This window comes from Ochlerotatus camptorhynchus, unplaced genomic scaffold, assembly GCF_037179485.1.
Source record: "Ochlerotatus camptorhynchus isolate MF236.1 unplaced genomic scaffold, CSIRO-AGI_Acam_v1.1 ptg000343l, whole genome shotgun sequence".
NCBI lineage: Eukaryota > Metazoa > Arthropoda > Insecta > Diptera > Culicidae > Ochlerotatus > Ochlerotatus camptorhynchus.
Genome location: NW_027040831.1, coordinates 1,083,414 through 1,100,723, shown reverse-complemented (window position 1 = coordinate 1,100,723; position 17,310 = coordinate 1,083,414). Strand labels below are relative to the sequence as shown.

The 17,310-nt window shown below is 37.4% G+C and overlaps 1 protein-coding gene across 2 annotated transcripts in view; it reads left to right on the top strand.

Moving 5' to 3' along the window:
- Tango2 (transport and golgi organization 2) overlaps positions 1-17,310 on the top strand; it is a 136,401-nt gene that overhangs the window by 76,199 nt on the left and 42,892 nt on the right. Inside the window, exon 1 of one of the 2 annotated variants that reach the window (XM_065231140.1) lies at positions 14,134-14,151. The exons of the other annotated variant lie outside the window; for it this stretch is intronic. The gene's annotated coding sequence lies outside the window, so the exon portion shown is untranslated. Of the gene's footprint in view, positions 1-14,133; positions 14,152-17,310 lie in introns of those variants that run through there. 2 annotated transcript variants of the gene reach the window in all.

The window sequence follows — 17,310 nt, the reverse complement described above, 5'->3', positions numbered from 1 at the left end:
ACCACCCGAGACACAGTTGTATGGGTGATTCCCAGTTGTCTTCCGATCCATCTCATGGTCGCAGTCTGTTCTTGTTTCGATGACATCTCAATAACCACTGAACCGATAGTTACCGATAGAACCGATTTTGCACATGTAAACAATTCACTCCAAACTAGTTATACCCAGATTTTCATCTATTTTTACCCACGGATAAAAATTGTGCATTTATTTCGAGTACAAGCCTTATAATTCTATTCAAAAATCGTGTTAACTCTCTTTTGAATTCCCAAACAAATTCACTTCAAAATTGTCTTAAAATTTGGACTTCTCGTCTAAATTTTCTGCAATTTTGCTCACAATTTTGCTGTTGTTGGAATTGTCCACAGAGCTAGATCTGAACTCACACAAGTGACATGGAGTTAAAGTCTAAAATCATAAAAAGTTCTTTCCAAAACTCCCTTTGATTTTCTCCAAAAAACCTCTAAAAAACCTTGGTGTTATCCATTCTAAAATCTTCTCAAAACTCATTCGAAAAAAAAATCTTGTCTAGTTCAAGAATCTTGAGAATTTTCAAAGGTGCAAAATCTTATTTTTTTTTTTTTTGCAAAAATACTGATTAAGTAAATGAGGGTTATTGCGAGAGTCGATCACGTGACTCTCTGTGCAAATTAAATGGAATCTTAAAACGTGCCGTAACCTATTTATTCCCATCTATGGAGAATTGACTGTATAAACTATGGTGAAATACAACGCTCTCCGATCCTCTATCTCCTAAAATGCATAACAAAAAAAAAATATGCCAAGTTTGCAGCTTGCAGTGTTTCCCCGAATCAAGCAGCAGTAACAAAAAACCGAGAACTCGTTTCATTCAAGGTTCCATAGCTTATTCTAACGATTCTATACCAAAACCAGATCGCAAAAAAAAAATGAGAGTGAATCCTCTTCTTAGCTTTGCCTGAAAAAATTCTTCAAATAAACACGGGCTTCCCGGGATAAATTGGACATCCTCGTTCGAGTTTTTAAACGATCCAAACTAGCTAAACGCAAACACAAGGAATCTTCTTCCACTTAGCCGCCAGTAGTGGGCCATGCCTATCCCAAACCTCAAATTGCTGCTGATGCGCCGTCGTCGATGAGGCCAACATCATAAACAAAAATTTCCAGTGAACTGCACAAAACACCCTGCGTTCTTTGCGTCGTCGTCGTCGTCGTCGTCCGTTGGTCGATGATCCGATTCTGGCACCAGAGCGCAGCGCATAGAACACAATCCTCTTCGCATATTCTCGGGTTCAACGTACTCTAAACAATCATATCGTAGGAGCTTAATGGCGAATGACCTTCTAGCGCATTTCGCCAGCGCTTGGAACTTAATAATTTTTTGTGTATGTTGGTTATACAATCCCAACGATGCAGCTTGTTGTTGTTGTTGTTGCTGCCGTGTGCAGATGTTGTGGGTTTTTTTTTTCTACTGCAATCTAAAACGGCAACCAAAAATTTGCATCAAATTGCTTTGCTATGGTTAGAAGAGGGCAGTCCACTCGAACGGCAAAAAAAAGGTAGGATTGTTTAAAATACAGACAGTGCCGGGCGCAACATTCGGTACAGTTCAGGTCAGAGCCTTTGAAATATGCTGTAGGGTATATGGAAATGCAGATTAATCGTATCAGAAAGTTATCAGCTCCAAAATAAATTGATAACTAATTATCTGGCCGTTCAATCTAAAAGTGGTCTTGAGCAAAGTTTTAGCTGGGAAAATTGATGAGCTACACTCAAAAAATTCCTCGGCACTTATTGAGAAAGACATCGATTTCATGTGTGAACCATGCCTCAACACTATTGGTTCGAATTGTGACACACTTGGAGTCCATGTGCCTCACGTGGTGATATCAATAGGCCTTTTTAATAGAAACTAAACGATCGATTCAACCTCTGGTGGTGAATAGGAGAACGTCAAAAAGAGTGTTGTGAGCATAAATTTTTGCCTTGAGACATAGGAAGCGGAACACTGTTTTACTTTTCCTGATAAATTGATTCATCTGAGATGCTGCAAAACTTAATCTACAGTTGAAAAATTTAATTCTGAAACGTTTTGGAAAAGATCCTGCTGGTGTTCAGGAATATTTTTGTTGAGAAAAATGAAAAATTAGAAAAGTGCCTTAGTGGTTATGATCTTCCAGATTTGCTGTGTGTGAATAGTTAAGGTGCAAATCAGTTCAGATTTGTGGAAAATCGTACAATAAGACAATTACCGATGGAAATTGGCAAGATTTTGAATGAAAAATTCTGTTATTTGCGTTGGGGAAAATACTTATTCTGATGTAAACAAACGGTTTAGTTGACGTTTCTTCTCGAACTCGCGTGGCGCACTCTACGTTGGTGGTGCATTAAAAAGGCGTATATCTTTGCACATCATACTTCAATGTTCTACAATATTCTACTTTATCGACTTCTACTTTACCGACTCCAAAATTGAATCGACAAATATATAAACAAAGCTGCCAGCAATTTTAAATTTTAAGTGAAAATGTCAAATGGTTAACGTCAAATGACGGATGTAAACTGTAAAATTTTATATGTGGGTCATTTCGCGCCAAGTGGCCGAGAAAAAAATACAAAAGTGTAATAGACCACTTCCGATTTGGACCAAATTTGGAGGAGTATTTTACATTGGTCTAACTTTTATAAATCCAAATTTTTGTGCCGATCGAAGCAACCATCGGTCTAGGGGAATAAGTTAAACTACAATTTACATTAAGGGGAAGCTCACCGGCCCAAAAATAAAAAAAATTTTTTGGCACGTTTTTATTTCTCTAAAAACATTGGAAAAAATTATCAAAAATCCAAGAAAATCAGTGTTTTCCTTAGATTCTTGAGAAAATTTGCATGCAAAAATAGTTTTTCTATCTCATCATGAAAAAATATTGGAATCTCAGCAAAACCGAAAAGATGATGTTTTGTGGTTTTTTTGAAAAATACGAATAAAATGTGGTTTTTTTAGATTTTTTATATCTTTTTCCAATAATTTTAGAAAAATCTAAACTCATTTTTTTCGGAGCGGAATTTTTCCCTTAAAAGACTGTCCTTTATGAGAAAACTAGACAAGAAATCTGAATACTTATATATTATGCTTGTACAGTGTTGCCAAATATTTTTGAATTTGCGTTTATGGTAGAGATGAACCAGCCTAAGGCTGAAAGTCTTGTTAATAAAGGAAAAAAAATCGTTTAAAAACTAAAAACGCAAATTTGTCAGAATGGGTATATTAAGATTTCCAAGTTGACAGCACCATCGTGTTCCCGATCCTTTTTACATAAGAAACACTTATCACCAAAATGTAATTTGCGTATTTCATGAGAACTGTTTCATTTTGAAGCAAAGAATGTTAAAAATTATAAGAACCAATTTTCATTTGAATATTCCACTTAATGGTGTCCTAACTCTGTTATGTATTTGTCATATGGCCAACTCACCATTTGTGTCTCTGAATCATTCGGCATTTTCTTTCCATTCGCTCTTTTGTCTCTCTTTGGATCTTCCGACCTTTAGTCCATTCGAACTTTGTCCAATTCGACAATTCGTCAATTCGACCTTTTGCCCATTCGACTTTTTGTCCATTTTACCTTTTGTCCATTCGGCCTTTTGTTGTTCGACGTTTTGTCCATTCGACCTTTTTTTACCTTTCCCATCGTTCGACCTTATGTCCATTCGACCTTTTGTAACCTTTCCCATCGTTCGACGTGTAATTCTTGGCAGAATTGCCTTGGAATTCTGCTCAGAATTGTAACGAAACTCTCCTGTTAATGCCATAGGAACTCTCCTCAGCATTCATTAATATTTAAAAATTTGCTTGGAATGCTCCCAGAAATCCATTCTACTCGAAATTCCCTTGAAATACTCCCAGGAGTTCTTCGATAATCTGCTTAGAATACAATCAAAGTTCTCCTCTTCATTCCCATGGTACTATCAGAATATCAGAATTAGAGTTTACCTTAGAATTGTTTTGGAATCATTCACAGATTTTGATTTAATTCGAATTGTTATCAAAATTGTCAGACTTCCCTTGACATTTTTCGTTAGTTAGTTAGTTAGTTAGTTAGTTAGTTAGTTAGTTAGTTAGTTAGTTAGTTAGTTTTTTTTTTTTTTTTTTTTTTTTTTTTTTTTTTATTATAGTCACTTGAACACTCTTGGGTCATTCGTGACTTGTCCGGGGGTGAGATTTGAACTCGTGACTTTGGCGTGAGAGGTATGGATGTTAACCACTACGCCGGGGTCGCCCCCTAGTTAGTTAGTTAATTAGTTAGTTAGTTAGTTAGTTAGTTAGTTAGTTAGTTAGTTAGTTAGTTAGTTAGTTAGTTAGTTAGTTAGTTAGTTAGTTAGTTAGTTAGTTAGTTAGTTAGTTAGTTAGTTAGTTAGTTAGTTAGTTAGTTAGTTAGTTAGTTAGTTAGTTAGTTAGTTAGTTAGTTAGTTAGTTAGTTAGTTAGTTAGTTAGTTAGTTAGTTAGTTAGTTAGTTAGTTAGTTAGTTAGTTAGTTAGTTAGTTAGTTAGTTAGTTAGTTAGTTAGTTAGTTAGTTAGTTAGTTAGTTAGTTAGTTAGTTAGTTAGTTAGTTAGTTAGTTAGTTAGTTAGTTAGTTAGTTAGTTAGTTAGTTAGTTAGTTAGTTAGTTAGTTAGTTAGTTAGTTAGTTAGTTAGTTAGTTAGTTAGTTAGTTAGTTAGTTAGTTAGTTAGTTAGTTAGTTAGTTAGTTAGTTAGTTAGTTAGTTAGTTAGTTAGTTAGTTAGTTAGTTAGTTAGTTAGTTAGTTAGTTAGTTAGTTAGTTAGTTAGTTAGTTAGTTAGTTAGTTAGTTAGTTAGTTAGTTAGTTAGTTAGTTAGTTAGTTAGTTAGTTAGTTAGTTAGTTAGTTAGTTAGTTAGTTAGTTAGTTAGTTAGTTAGTTAGTTAGTTAGTTAGTTAGTTAGTTAGTTAGTTAGTTAGTTAGTTAGTTAGTTAGTTAGTTAGTTAGTTAGTTAGTTAGTTAGTTAGTTAGTTAGTTAGTTAGTTAGTTAGTTAGTTAGTTAGTTAGTTAGTTAGTTAGTTAGTTAGTTAGTTAGTTAGTTAGTTAGTTAGTTAGTTAGTTAGTTAGTTAGTTAGTTAGTTAGTTAGTTAGTTAGTTAGTTAGTTAGTTAGTTAGTTAGTTAGTTAGTTAGTTAGTTAGTTAGTTAGTTAGTTAGTTAGTTAGTTAGTTAGTTAGTTAGTTAGTTAGTTAGTTAGTTAGTTAGTTAGTTAGTTAGTTAGTTAGTTAGTTAGTTAGTTAGTTAGTTAGTTAGTTAGTTAGTTAGTTAGTTAGTTAGTTAGTTAGTTAGTTAGTTAGTTAGTTAGTTAGTTAGTTAGTTAGTTAGTTAGTTAGTTAGTTAGTTAGTTAGTTAGTTAGTTAGTTAGTTAGTTAGTTAGTTAGTTAGTTAGTTAGTTAGTTAGTTAGTTAGTTAGTTAGTTAGTTAGTTAGTTAGTTAGTTAGTTAGTTAGTTAGTTAGTTAGTTAGTTAGTTAGTTAGTTAGTTAGTTAGTTAGTTAGTTAGTTAGTTAGTTAGTTAGTTAGTTAGTTAGTTAGTTAGTTAGTTAGTTAGTTAGTTAGTTAGTTAGTTAGTTAGTTAGTTAGTTAGTTAGTTAGTTAGTTAGTTAGTTAGTTAGTTAGTTAGTTAGTTAGTTAGTTAGTTAGTTAGTTAGTTAGTTAGTTAGTTAGTTAGTTAGTTAGTTAGTTAGTTAGTTAGTTAGTTAGTTAGTTAGTTAGTTAGTTAGTTAGTTAGTTAGTTAGTTAGTTAGTTAGTTAGTTAGTTAGTTAGTTAGTTAGTTAGTTAGTTAGTTAGTTAGTTAGTTAGTTAGTTAGTTAGTTAGTTAGTTAGTTAGTTAGTTAGTTAGTTAGTTAGTTAGTTAGTTAGTTAGTTAGTTAGTTAGTTAGTTAGTTAGTTAGTTAGTTAGTTAGTTAGTTAGTTAGTTAGTTAGTTAGTTAGTTAGTTAGTTAGTTAGTTAGTTAGTTAGTTAGTTAGTTAGTTAGTTAGTTAGTTAGTTAGTTAGCTACAGTGATGCAAAATATCATGACACTCACTCGACACTCGTCAACGCATCAACCGACTATCGCTGACAGAACTTTTTATCACGCAGTGAGAGGTAGAGCCATGGCTAACTACAATCACCAGTAATGGTCGCTGCTCACAGGCAAAACGTAATCAGTCATTCAGTCAGTTCAGTCAGTTCAGTCAGTTCAGTCAGTTCAGTCAGTTCATCAGTCAGTTCATCAGTCAGTTCATCAGTCAGTTCATCAGTCAGTTCAGTCAGTTCATCAGTCAGTTCAGTCAGTTCAGTCAGTTCAGTCAGTTCAGTCAGTTCAGTCAGTTCAGTCAGTTCAGTCAGTTCAGTCAGTTCAGTCAGTGCAGTCAGTGCAGTCAGTTCAGTCAGTTCAGTCAGTTCAGTCAGTTCAGTCAGTTCAGTCAGTTCAGTCAGTTCAGTCAGTTCAGTCAGTTCAATCAGTTCAATCAGTTCAATCAGTTCAGTCAGTTCAGTCAGTCAGTCAGTCAATTCAGTCAGTTCAGTCTGTTCAGTCAGTGCAGTCAGTGCAGTCAGTTCAGTCAGTTCAGTCAGTTCAGTCAGTGCAGTCAGTGCAGTCAGTTCAGTCAGTTCAATCAGTTCAATCAGTTCAATCAGTTCAATCAGTTCAGTCAGTTCAGTCAGTCAGTCAGTCAGTTCAGTCAGTTCAGTCAGTTCAGTCAGTTCAGTCAGTTCAGTCAATTCAGTCAGTTCACTCAGTTCAGTCAGTTCAGTCAATTCAGTCAGTTCAGTCAGTTCAGTCAGTTCAGTCAGTTCAGCCAGTTCAGTCAGTTCAGTCAGTTCAGTCAGTTCAGTCAGTTCAGTCAGTTCAGTCAGTCAGTTCATCAGTCAGTTCATCAGTCAGTTCATCAGTCAGTTCATCAGTCAGTTCATCAGTCAGTTCATTAGTCAGTTCATCAGTCAATTCATCAGTTAGTTCAACAGTCAGTTCAGTCAGTCAGTTCAGTCAGTCAGTTCAGTCAGTTCAGTCAGTTCAGTCAGTTCAGTCAGTTCAGTCAGTTCAGTCAGTTCAGTCAGTTCAGTCAGTTCAATCAGTTCAATCAGTTCAATCAGTTCAGTCAGTTCAGTCAGTCAGTCAGTCAGTTCAGTCAGTTCAGTCAGTTCAGTCAGTTCAGTCAGTTCAGTCAATTCAGTCAGTTCACTCAGTTCAGTCAGTTCAGTCAGTTCAGTCAATTCAGTCAGTTCAGTCAGTTCAGTCAGTTCAGTCAGTTCAGTCAGTTCAGTCAGTTCAGTCAGTTCAGCCAGTTCAGTCAGTTCAGTCAGTTCAGTCAGTTCAGTCAGTTCAGTCAGTTCAGTCAGTCAGTTCATCAGTCAGTTCATCAGTCAGTTCATCAGTCAGTTCATCAGTCAGTTCATGAGTCAGTTCATTAGTCAGTTCATCAGTCAATTCATCAGTTAGTTTAACAGTCAGTTCAGTCAGTCAGTTCAGTCAGTCAGTTCAGTCAGGTCAGTCAGTTCAGTCAGTTCAGTCAGTTCAGTCAGTTCAGTCAGTTCAGTCAGTTCAGTCAGTTCAATCAGTTCAATCAGTTCAATCAGTTCAGTCAGTTCAGTCAGTCAGTCAGTCAGTTCAGTCAGTTCAGTCAGTTCAGTCAGTTCAGTCAGTTCAGTCAGTTCAGTCAGTTCAGTCAGTTCAGTCAGTTCAGTCAGTTCAGTCAATTCAGTCAGTTCACTCAGTTCAGTCAGTTCAGTCAATTCAGTCAGTTCAGTCAGTTCAGTCAGTTCAGTCAGTTCAGCCAGTTCAGTCAGTTCAGTCAGTTCAGTCAGTTCAGTCAGTCAGTTCATCAGTCAGTTCATCAGTCAGTTCATCAGTCAGTTCATCAGTCAGTTCATTAGTCAGTTCATCAGTCAATTCATCAGTTAGTTCATCAGTCAGTTCAGTCAGTCAGTTCAGTCAGTCAGTTCAGTCAGTCAGTTCAGTCAGTCAGTTCAGTCAGTCAGTTCAGTCAGTCAGTTCAGTCAGTCAGTTCAGTCAGTCAGTTCATCAGTCAGTTCATTAGTCAGTTCATCAGTCAATTCATCAGTTAGTTCAACAGTCAGTTCAGTCAGTCAGTTCAGTCAGTCAGTTCAGTCAGTTCAGTCAGTTCAGTCAGTTCAGTCAGTTCAGTCAGTTCAGTCAGTTCAGTCAGTTCAATCAGTTCAATCAGTTCAATCAGTTCAGTCAGTTCAGTCAGTCAGTCAGTCAGTTCAGTCAGTTCAGTCAGTTCAGTCAGTTCAGTCAGTTCAGTCAGTTCAGTCAGTTCAGTCAGTTCAGTCAATTCAGTCAGTTCACTCAGTTCAGTCAGTTCAGTCAATTCAGTCAGTTCAGTCAGTTCAGTCAGTTCAGTCAGTTCAGCCAGTTCAGTCAGTTCAGTCAGTTCAGTCAGTTCAGTCAGTCAGTTCATCAGTCAGTTCATCAGTCAGTTCATCAGTCAGTTCATCAGTCAGTTCATTAGTCAGTTCATCAGTCAATTCATCAGTTAGTTCATCAGTCAGTTCAGTCAGTCAGTTCAGTCAGTCAGTTCAGTCAGTCAGTTCAGTCAGTCAGTTCAGTCAGTCAGTTCATCAGTCAGTTCATCAGTCAGTTCATCAGTCAGTTCATGAGTCAGTTCATTAGTCAGTTCATCAGTCAATTCATCAGTTAGTTTAACAGTCAGTTCAGTCAGTCAGTTCAGTCAGTCAGTTCAGTCAGTTCAGTCAGTTCAGTCAGTTCAGTCAGTTCAGTCAGTTCAGTCAGTTCAGTCAGTTCAGTCAGTTCAATCAGTTCAATCAGTTCAGTCAGTTCAGTCAGTCAGTCAGTCAGTTCAGTCAGTTCAGTCAGTTCAGTCAGTTCAGTCAGTTCAGTCAATTCAGTCAGTTCACTCAGTTCAGTCAGTTCAGTCAGTTCAGTCAATTCAGTCAGTTCAGTCAGTTCAGTCAGTTCAGTCAGTTCAGTCAGTTCAGTCAGTTCAGTCAGTTCAGCCAGTTCAGTCAGTTCAGTCAGTTCAGTCAGTTCAGTCAGTTCAGTCAGTTCAGTCAGTCAGTTCATCAGTCAGTTCATCAGTCAGTTCATCAGTCAGTTCATCAGTCAGTTCATGAGTCAGTTCATTAGTCAGTTCATCAGTCAATTCATCAGTTAGTTTAACAGTCAGTTCAGTCAGTCAGTTCAGTCAGTCAGTTCAGTCAGGTCAGTCAGTTCAGTCAGTTCAGTCAGTTCAGTCAGTTCAGTCAGTTCAGTCAGTTCAGTCAGTTCAATCAGTTCAATCAGTTCAATCAGTTCAGTCAGTTCAGTCAGTCAGTCAGTCAGTTCAGTCAGTTCAGTCAGTTCAGTCAGTTCAGTCAGTTCAGTCAGTTCAGTCAGTTCAGTCAGTTCAGTCAGTTCAGTCAGTTCAGTCAATTCAGTCAGTTCACTCAGTTCAGTCAGTTCAGTCAATTCAGTCAGTTCAGTCAGTTCAGTCAGTTCAGTCAGTTCAGCCAGTTCAGTCAGTTCAGTCAGTTCAGTCAGTTCAGTCAGTCAGTTCATCAGTCAGTTCATCAGTCAGTTCATCAGTCAGTTCATCAGTCAGTTCATTAGTCAGTTCATCAGTCAATTCATCAGTTAGTTCATCAGTCAGTTCAGTCAGTCAGTTCAGTCAGTCAGTTCAGTCAGTCAGTTCAGTCAGTCAGTTCAGTCAGTCAGTTCAGTCAGTCAGTTCAGTCAGTCAGTTCAGTCAGTCAGTTCATCAGTCAGTTCATTAGTCAGTTCATCAGTCAATTCATCAGTTAGTTCAACAGTCAGTTCAGTCAGTCAGTTCAGTCAGTCAGTTCAGTCAGTTCAGTCAGTTCAGTCAGTTCAGTCAGTTCAGTCAGTTCAGTCAGTTCAGTCAGTTCAGTCAGTTCAATCAGTTCAATCAGTTCAATCAGTTCAGTCAGTTCAGTCAGTCAGTCAGTCAGTTCAGTCAGTTCAGTCAGTTCAGTCAGTTCAGTCAGTTCAGTCAATTCAGTCAGTTCACTCAGTTCAGTCAGTTCAGTCAGTTCAGTCAATTCAGTCAGTTCAGTCAGTTCAGTCAGTTCAGTCAGTTCAGTCAGTTCAGTCAGTTCAGTCAGTTCAGCCAGTTCAGTCAGTTCAGTCAGTTCAGTCAGTTCAGTCAGTTCAGTCAGTTCAGTCAGTCAGTTCATCAGTCAGTTCATCAGTCAGTTCATCAGTCAGTTCATCAGTCAGTTCATGAGTCAGTTCATTAGTCAGTTCATCAGTCAATTCATCAGTTAGTTTAACAGTCAGTTCAGTCAGTCAGTTCAGTCAGTCAGTTCAGTCAGTTCAGTCAGTTCAGTCAGTTCAGTCAGTTCAGTCAGTTCAGTCAGTTCAGTCAGTTCAGTCAGTTCAATCAGTTCAATCAGTTCAATCAGTTCAGTCAGTTCAGTCAGTCAGTCAGTCAGTTCAGTCAGTTCAGTCAGTTCAGTCAGTTCAGTCAGTTCAGTCAGTTCAGTCAGTTCAGTCAGTTCAGTCAATTCAGTCAGTTCACTCAGTTCAGTCAGTTCAGTCAATTCAGTCAGTTCAGTCAGTTCAGTCAGTTCAGTCAGTTCAGCCAGTTCAGTCAGTTCAGTCAGTTCAGTCAGTTCAGTCAGTCAGTTCATCAGTCAGTTCATCAGTCAGTTCATCAGTCAGTTCATCAGTCAGTTCATTAGTCAGTTCATCAGTCAATTCATCAGTTAGTTCATCAGTCAGTTCAGTCAGTCAGTTCAGTCAGTCAGTTCAGTCAGTCAGTTCAGTCAGTCAGTTCAGTCAGTCAGTTCAGTCAGTCAGTTCAGTCAGTCAGTTCAGTCAGTCAGTTCATCAGTCAGTTCATTAGTCAGTTCATCAGTCAATTCATCAGTTAGTTCAACAGTCAGTTCAGTCAGTCAGTTCAGTCAGTCAGTTCAGTCAGTTCAGTCAGTTCAGTCAGTTCAGTCAGTTCAGTCAGTTCAGTCAGTTCAGTCAGTTCAGTCAGTTCAATCAGTTCAATCAGTTCAATCAGTTCAGTCAGTTCAGTCAGTCAGTCAGTCAGTTCAGTCAGTTCAGTCAGTTCAGTCAGTTCAGTCAGTTCAGTCAATTCAGTCAGTTCAGTCAGTTCAGTCAGTTCAGTCAGTTCAGCCAGTTCAGTCAGTTCAGTCAGTTCAGTCAGTTCAGTCAGTCAGTTCATCAGTCAGTTCATCAGTCAGTTCATCAGTCAGTTCATCAGTCAGTTCATTAGTCAGTTCATCAGTCAATTCATCAGTTAGTTCATCAGTCAGTTCAGTCAGTCAGTTCAGTCAGTCAGTTCAGTCAGTCAGTTCAGTCAGTCAGTCAGTCAGTTCATCAGTTAGTTCAGTCAGTCAGTTCAGTCAGTTCATTCAGTCAGTTGATAGAATAATCATCAGGATTTTTGGAATTTAAATCTGCATTTCCCGGATTACCGGTTTTCTCAGTCTTAACTACTCTAACGACTACGTCAATATTTTAGTCATTGTGGTTGATTTTACACAAATATTTTGGTTTGATTATTGATATTTTAAGGAAAAGAAACTACTTGGTCACAATTTTGATCACCACTGAGAACAACAATTTGCATTGTCCTTAGTGGTTCAAAATTGTGTCCAAGCAGTTCCTTCCCTAAAATATCTCTAAATTATTCCAAAATATGAACGATGACGACAGACAATATTTTCCCTTGAAAAAGGCCATAATCCATGGCCGAAACGTCGGGCAGATTACATCGTAGTCGTTAGAGTAGAAAAGACTGAGCAAGCTGTTAAGCCCTGTCAAGTCCCATTCGTCACCATAATTAATGTAATCTAATCTATTATCACCCATTTGAATTCTACCAAAAATTCATTTGAAATATTTCTCAAAATACGATGAAATTTTTCTCAAAATGTCAGTGAAATGTTATGCTAAAATTTTGTAGGAATTCTTAGAAATCTCATAGAGTTCTCCTCACGATCTCCATGGAATTCTCCTCTGAAATTCTGGGTCACAACTTTAGAGTTCTACTCATAAACCACCACTGTTCCATAAAAATTCCTCAGCATTCCCGCAGTAATCCCTCCTCCCCTTGGAATTTTTTGGTAAATTGATATTCTCATTAGAATTTCTTCAGAACTATCTGCAGGTTCACAATAGATTGGAATTTTATCACTATTCTCTCTTGAAATTCATGTCAGATGTTCCTTGGGAGTTCTTGTCAGGATTCTCTTGGAATTGTGGTCCGAATTCCCTTGAAATTGTCATGAATTTCCAAACCTTTAAATCGATTTATCTCCTTAAATATTATTATTATTATTATTTAGCTTTATTAAGGAGGCTTTCAGCCTTGGGCTGGTTTGCCTCCTCCTTAAATATGGCTCTAATCGCGATTTGGGTGTTCAGATGATCGAAATTTTCATACCCAAATTCCTGAGTATAAAATATTCCATAAACCTTCATTTGTCGGCCGGTGGGTTTGCCAAGCCTTTAAATCGATTTATCTGTTAAAAATATGGCTCTAATCACGATTTGAGGGGTGTTTAGATGATCGAATTTTGCATACCCAAATATTTCATATACCTTTATTTGTCGACCGGTGGTTTTCCCAAACCTTTCAATATATTTATCTCCTTAAATATGGTTCTAATCGCAATTTGGGGGGTGTTCAGATTTCGCTTGAAATTCTCCTCAGAGTTTTCCCAATTCTGATCAAAATTCTTTGAGAGTTCTTCCTGTAAGTTCATTCAAGTCCACGTGCCTTGCCTATTTTCCTCGTCCCAAAATCTTGATGCCTTTTTCAAATATGTATTAATCTTGAATATATTTCTCTAACATCACCAATTTTCAGATTTTAAAGATTCTCGAACTTTTATTGTTTGTTACTGAAGTAAGCTGATGCATTTGATTGGAAATTTTCTCGACTTCCCTGGGCATAGAGTATCATTTTGTTTGCCACACAATATACAAACTCATGAATTGGTATTGGCATCGAAAGCTCTCAATTAATAACTGTGGAAGTGCATTTAAACACTTAGTTGAGAGCACGCAAAAAGCTAATATGCACTAAGCAATAAGCTTGAAATGCGAATAAGAAGAAGAAGAAGAAGATATTTTGAAGATATTTGTATTTGCTTCCAGTGGTTTCCTGATATGACAATATCGCCAAAACGGGGGGGGGGGCATAGCACATAGAAATATGAAATAATTGTATTTCTTCACCTTGTATTTCAAGCCGTTTTCCGCCATTTTGAAAAAAATACTGAATTCAAAAAGATCGATTCACAATGATTCGATCATTTAAAACAAAAATAACTCGATTCAGTGGGATCGACTTTTTGACTAACTTACACAATACTAATTCTAGGTAATTTTTGCGAGTTGGCGAGTGATTCAGGTCATTTTTAGTTGTAATACTACTTTGTTGAAGTAATGAAATTGGGTTGTTAGCGGAATGCTAAATAAAACAGCAAAAGGGTTTATCTTCCATTTAATTCCACTTAATTAATTTTTGTATCCATGACAGATACGTATTTCGACTACAATGTGCAGTCTTCATCAGTGTCATTCCCACTAAAGAACTTATCAAAATCTAACCCCCTTAAGTACTCATCCCCTAGGTAAAAAAGTCAAGATCATAGGTATAAAAATGAAACTACAATGTGTTGAATCGGAACCTACCTAACTAATAAAAACCAAAGATTTAAGTAAGCTAAAGGAGAAAAATCTATACAAATCTCTAATAAGGAAAATCCCCAAAGGCTTGGTAGCCATCATAATGAAGTAATGAAATTGGGTTGTTAGCGGAATGCTAAATAAAACAGCAAAAGGGTTTATCTTCCATTTAATTCCACTTAATTAATTTTTGTATCCATGACAGATACGTATTTCGACTACAATGTGCAGTCTTCATCAGTGTCATTCCCAGTGTACTACTTTGTTGTTGTATGGCTATTAATGGGGTTCGATGACCCTTAACTGACCGATTTTGCACATTTTAGGCGTTTTTTTTTCGTTTTTAGGTGCTTTATATTTTTGGCATGTTTTTAGCTATTTTTTTTTGTTTTGGTGAAATACCACAGTTCGGCCGCTTTAATATCATTTTGTTTTTGAATTTCAGGTAATCGTGCAGCCAGTTTTCAACATCATTTCGGCAATATAACATCTGCATTAAATTTAATGTAAGTGTAAACCTGGATTATTGATTTCCTATAGTGCATACTGATGACTTGTGATCATCATAGTCAACCCATATTAGCGACACAAACACATTTTGATTCGAGGTATATGCCAAAACTTTCAACATCCCATCCAATCCAGCAGAAAGGCTTGAATTTCAAAACTCTCCATTCCAATCGTCTTTCGCCAAAATATAAAAATGCCAAAAACCTACTCATGTAGGCTCGCACTCTTTCTCTTACCGTCCTTTCTGTCCGCTTTCATTGAGGAAAAACATTTATCCACACACGAGAACAACATAACACATCGCAATAATCTAGCAATATATCACCGAAAAAAAAACACTGATTACTAAAAGCGAAAGGGAAGCTCGAAACCGGATCGCTCTCTGCTCTTGGCTGCACTGAATGCGATTCTTTCGCAATTTGATCGAGCACGAAGCCACATATGCTAAATAAGTTTGGAGTTCATTGACCGCCCAGGTGTCAAATTTGCGCAAGATCCCGCAGCACTCTCGCAGCTTCAGCTCATCGCGACCCTCTATTACCTAATAGCACACATCATAGGCACCATACTGCGGGCCACATAAACAGAGGTCTTTATTTCCAGTAAATTGCCTCCTTGTGCATAGATTTTTGGCGAATGTCAGCTGCCACCGACGGCCGCACCGTGGAGAGCGGCTTCTCATTGTCGCCGGTCATTGACCTGCCCGAATTCGTCACGCGGGCACAGATTTTGGCATAGGCCTCGCTATACATAATATGATGGTACATGTGCAGCCTTGTTTAGAAAGCATTGGTGTTCATGTGATCTCTTACCCTTTTCAGCTTGATTTACGCACGCTGATCGCTTTTAGGGACACACACACACGCACCTTGAAGAGCGATGCCGAAATTTGACCTCCAGTTCTATTTGTGCGAAATTTACCCCTTACCTCAGTACAGCAGATGGGGCGCTCGACATCAAAAGAGATATTGTACGTGTGCAATCGTAGGCATATCTAGTGATTGATAAGAGTAAATTGATTGTGGGAAAGGACAAACGACCGAGCTGCTCCATCGACGAGAGCGTCGCACGATCATTCACCTTCATCACTGGTGGTGAGGGGAGATCGTGAGTGGGAAGTGTTTATTCCGTTTCTTGGCAACTTTTCAGCGGCTTTTGGTCTTGAACCTTTAATAACCGGTCAAGATGCAGCTGTCTCCGTGCGGATGTGCTAATGATGAATTTTTGCCTTTGCTGAATAACACTCTGGTACGTTACCTAATTGAGTTTAGGGAAATATTGCTTGGTTTTTTTTTTTATTTCGGCAAGCCAGCGTTGACTACATACAATAATTATTACAATGTTTACTTACATACTATGCATTAGTTCTATTCTGTTTTAGCTTAGTTTTTATTTGCTGCTTGGACATAGTGATGTCGATAGTTCGGCAATGCAAATTTTACAGGCGCATCATTCCATTGATTGGGCTATTTTTTGCATAGTTTGTTCTGTACGATTTCCGTGTTTTAAGATATCGACAAGGTGTGTAAAAGTTTAATTGTGCGAGAATTTCAGCCGAATCTATGCGCATTGAAATAATGTCGTTGATGAAGAAAAGCATTGCAAATTGGCGGCGCTCCTTAAGTGTTTGTATATTGATGAGCATGCAGCGCGCTTCATAAGATGGTAATGGAAAGGCAGTCCAATTCAATTTACGTAAAGCATATAAAAGGAATTGTTTTTGGACAGATTCTATGCGTTCTTCGTGTATGGAGATGTATGGATTCCATACTAGGTGGCAGTATTCCAGAATTGGCCTTACATATGTGGTATATAATAGCTTAATAGTGTATGGGTCTTCGAAATTATGACTGAACCTTTTAATGAAGCCTAGCATTCTGTTTGCTTTACTAATGATACTATTATAATGTTCTATAAAAGTTAGTTTTGAGTCTAGGATTACACCTAGATCTCTTACAATTTTGCAATTTTCTCCTATTTGGTTGCCTAATGATATTTCAATATGCGGTGTTTCAATTTTTCTGCTAAATGCTATGGCGGTACATTTTTTTTACGTTCAGTTGAAGCAGACTTTTACTACACCAGGTGTGGAATATATTGATTTCATTCGGGAATTCTTCTGCATCGCTAGAATTACTTATTTCCATAAAGAGCTTCATGTCGTCTGCATATACAAGCAGTTTTATTTTTTTAAGTATGAAGGAAATATCACCTAAAGTGGGCCTAAATGAGAACCCTGAGGTACCCCAGAGGTGACTGAAATTGGTTCTGAAAGTTTATTTTCAAAGCGGACTATTTGTTTACGATGTGTTAGGTATGATTGAAGCCAATTCAAAAGTCCAGGCTCCATTCCTATTTTCTGCAATTTGAGGATTAATAATGGTATGTCGATGCGGTCAAATGCTTTACTGAAGTCGGTGTATAGCGCTTCAACGTGCTTGCCACTGTCCAACGCTTTAAGAATGAAAGATACATATTCTAGAAGATTAGAGGTAGTTGAGCGACCTTTAAAAAAGCCGTGCTGTTTACTTGTAATTAGATTTTTCATCTGCTGAAAAATATTGCCGTTTACGATTGATTCAAAAAGTTACGATTGATTCGATAATTTCGAATGTCTGATTTTGCACCTGATTTGAAAATAGGTACCAAATAAGATGATTTCCAAATTTCAGGGAATTTTCCATTTTTTCAGAGACATGTTGAAAAGACGCTCTAGAGGAAATGCGAGTTCTTCAGAAAGGTTTTACAAAAATATGGGTGCGATGCCGTCAGGTCCAGACACTTTCGACGCGTTTAAGTTTTTTAGTGCATTAAGGATTTCATGTTGAGAAAGTGGGTTGACAGAGATTTTTTTTTGAAATTTCAAGAATGAATGCAAAGAAATCGCGGTCACGATCTTCTTCGGAAAATGTGGTGTATACTTCTTGGATAAATCTGCAAAGAGATTGCAAATTTCAGCAGAATTCTCACCTAGATTTGCATCCAAATTTATTCGCGAAGGAAAATTGCTACTTTTTGATTTCGTGTTTACATAATTAAAAAAGTTCTTAGGACATGACTTGACTTCATTTTCGACTTTGCGGTTATAGTCCTCATATGCAGAGTTGATGGCTGTATTTAATTGGTTGCATAAGTTGTGATAGTTTCGCAAATTG